The sequence below is a fragment of the Perissodus microlepis genome, chromosome 17 (assembly GCF_051167445.1).
Source record: "Perissodus microlepis isolate ML-2025 ecotype Zambia chromosome 17, ASM5116744v1, whole genome shotgun sequence".
NCBI classification, from domain to species: Eukaryota; Metazoa; Chordata; class Actinopteri; order Cichliformes; family Cichlidae; genus Perissodus; species Perissodus microlepis.
Window position 1 is genome coordinate 20713896 of NC_140477.1, and position 3402 is coordinate 20717297.

Consider the following 3402-nt stretch of genomic DNA (forward strand, 5'->3'; position numbering starts at 1 on the left):
TAGCTAGCTGACCAGCATAGATTATTTCGGTGGTTAACAGACTGTAGTGGTAATATTATTGAAAGTATAGTTTCACCTCAGCACATTTACAATTATGTCTATTTTGTAGCACATAGAAATGTTTAGTTAATATGTACAGACAGACACATTTTCCCTGTAACTGTGTTTTTACTCCAACATTTGTTGAAAATGTAATTTATGAAATGCTGAGTAGCATTTCTAGTATGTGGAATATTTTTGTCACCCCACTGTGCTAATGTGATTAAATACTAAAAATTATTACTAAAAAAATTCAATAATAAATCAATAATAGCTATTTCTTGATTGAACTATAATGTAAGCGCAGTGCTGGTGTGCAGGGGCTTTATATGCCTTGTCTATATCAAGCTTTTAGCCAAATATAAGCAGAGATATCTTCCTTAAAAATCCAGATCCTTACAGATTATTTGAGAAATGGATCAACAGCTATCACTACTTGAAGCACTCTAAGTCCTGCAGTGGAAAAATATCCCTTATTTCACCTTTGATCACACACTTTGGTTTTCCAGTGCAGAGCAATGGCCAAGAAAAGGAAAGACTTCCCCGAGTGAAAAAAAAGATGAAGATACAAGCTGGCGATGATCCAGAGCAGCTGGTCTCAGGAAATGAAGAAAAACCCTGATCACCTTCTCTACAAACACAAGGTGAGTTTAATGTTGTGGTTGATTTAGTTTTTCAAGGTATGTATGTTACTTTAATTATAAACTGCTTTTGTTGCAACAGAATGGTGTTATGTGTATGCAACTCTACATGAATTATAATCCTTTGTAGGGCTGTGTGATATGACCAAAATCTCACATCCCAATATAAGACATATCTCTCCTGATAACGATATATATCACAAAATAGTGCATTTTCTGTAAATTCTGTGATTCTCGGGCAACTCGACTTATGTGAAATGTTTTCAGTTAGGCATCGTGTACCTGGAGTCGAGTGTTTTGACCGATGCATGAAACTATACATTTTTAGACATGAGTTTAAACAGCCGCCATTTTCTTTCTGAGTATTTATTACACAGCGTGCTGCAAGGAAAAGCCTGTTCTAACGTTTGAGTTTAAGGATTATTTTTGAGCACCTGACGACTCTTTTTTGCTTTTCATTCGTAAACTCTTTCATGTGATTCTTGTGTAGGTGGTTAAAGAGGTTTGTCGTGTTTGAGTGGTGGTGGGGACCAGTTTGTGGCATAATTTACATAGTACAGTTTTCTGCGGCGTGTCAGACTTTTCATAACCAAACCATGTCCATGCTACAGAGGTAGCCCCTCGTTTAACAATAAGGTCCTCGATTTCTTTTGACTGGTCCTTCTGATGGAGCTAGCTGGTTCTGCCTCATCCTTGCTGGCCATGCTGGTATTCTCTGTGCCTTCAATATTTAACATTAATTGTACCAATGTTGTTGTGTACGAAGCACAAATTAATTTAAGTTTTAATTTATGAATTTTTGAGCACATGGTGTATTAGGTTGTAATTGCATAGAAATGTACGTTTAAGGATATAAAGAACTATATTTAATGAGTTATTTTGAAAAGTCTCAACAGAAACTTGAGCTTTATTGTGAAAGGTTTATGTGGAAAATAAACAAGCGGACGGCGGAGCCACGCAATGGTTTTACCGTCATTGTTGGTAACGAAAGTACGCGTAAAAACAGTCACTTGTCCGTCCATAGTGTGGTTATTGTAAGTATAAGAGAAAGAGAGAACTTTAAGAAATAATATAGCAACTACAGTGACCATCAAAACCATGAAAAAAATATTGCCGTAAATAGTTTATTTTGCAACACCACAAAAGAAACAATAGTGTATAATATGAAACGATAGACATTTTTATATCGCCATCTGATATATATCGTCATATCGCACAGCCCTAATCCTTTTTTTGTTTATGTTGTTTATGTTCTAGGTAAAAAAAATTACAAAAATACAAACTTTTTAAAATGTCTTGTTGTTTCTCTTTTTTTCCTCAGAATAAATTGCGACTAGTCTCAATGGCTGACATGGAGGAGCAACACAGCGACATGTTAACCCCGACTGCTGCAGTTCCTGTATGAACTGAGCAACTCTCAAAATCCAAGGAAAAGCTGAGTCTATTTTATTTAAAGCTCAGATGGACCTTGATGTACTAACATGCAGGCTGCATTCAGGACTTTGTCACACTGGTATATGAAGAGTGGTAACAAGACTTTGTAGTAATTTGTCTTACTATTGTCTTATTTGTTGTGATTTAGGGTGTGTGCGCACAAGCAGAGGTTTTTGTTTGTAACCGTAACCTCGTTTTCAGAGCCTTGTCTAACATTTAATGGTCATGAAATATGTCAGACTTTTTCCTCTACTTAAACAGCTAAGAGCATTTGAACACCATGGAGAGAAAGGTGTGAATTAAGGATTTTGAACTATGATGTTTAAGTGTTGTCACTGCTGAGGATTCGTGGACACAGATCCTTATTCACTACGCTGCTGTTTACGGTTTAACTTTTCATCAGAACAATCACTTCTAATTGTACTTTGCTCCTCACTGACAAAACAAGTCCAGTAAATACACTTATCTTTAAGTTTGGGACAGTAATCTATCTTAATTTATTTTGTGTTGTAGTTATCATATGGGGAAAAGTCCTGTGGTTATCCATCCATCCTGTTCGAATAAACCCAAAGTTCAGGAACATCTTCTTTAGATCTGTTCAGTTTTAAGTGGTGCCACATGAATAAACAGTCAACAACTTTCGACTCAAGTATGTTATATTGTAAGGTAAAGAGCCCAAAGAGTTAATCTCAGACAAATGTTCACACAAATGTGAATTGCATTCACTTCATTAATGAAGTGAATGCAATTCAGTAATCAAAGGTGTTTGGCTATAACTGACTACATGTGTATACTGTATCATAAGTGGACAGACATGGATGTAAACCACACCTTAACCATTTGGCTGAGGCAAAACTACCACAAGGCAGTGATTCTAACTAAAAGGTACTCTGGATATTATTAAATGTGAACATATCGTTAAATATGACATTTTTTGTTTGTCAGGTGTCCTGTTTGAAGAAAACACTTGGTAGCCACTTGAATGAATGTAAATAAACACATTTACATGAGGGCAACCTGATTTCAAGGAAATAAAAATGCTCAAATTTGAAAGCTTGTGAGTTATTTTGTTCATGTATCAGCTGTTTAGTCGTTTTATGACAAGATGGATGCTGTCATTATATTTTAGTATAGTGTTTGAGTTAAGGAGAATAAAAGAATATCTAACATTAATTGTACCAATGTTGTTGTGTACGAAGCACAAATTAATTTAAGTTTTAATTTATGAATTTTTGAGTACATGGTGTACTAGGTTGTAATTGCATAGAAATGTATGTTTAAGGATATA

The 3402-nt window shown here is 35.2% G+C and overlaps 1 long non-coding RNA gene across 1 annotated transcript; it reads left to right on the plus strand.

Annotated features, from left to right (window-relative positions):
- The first annotated feature begins 424 nt into the window (after nucleotides 1-424).
- Nucleotides 425-3167, plus strand: LOC146369550 (uncharacterized). Its single transcript, XR_014797295.1, has 2 exons — nucleotides 425-683; nucleotides 2002-3167. It is a non-coding gene; the product is annotated as an uncharacterized LOC146369550 (long non-coding RNA).
- The last annotated feature ends 235 nt before the right edge of the window (nucleotides 3168-3402 follow it).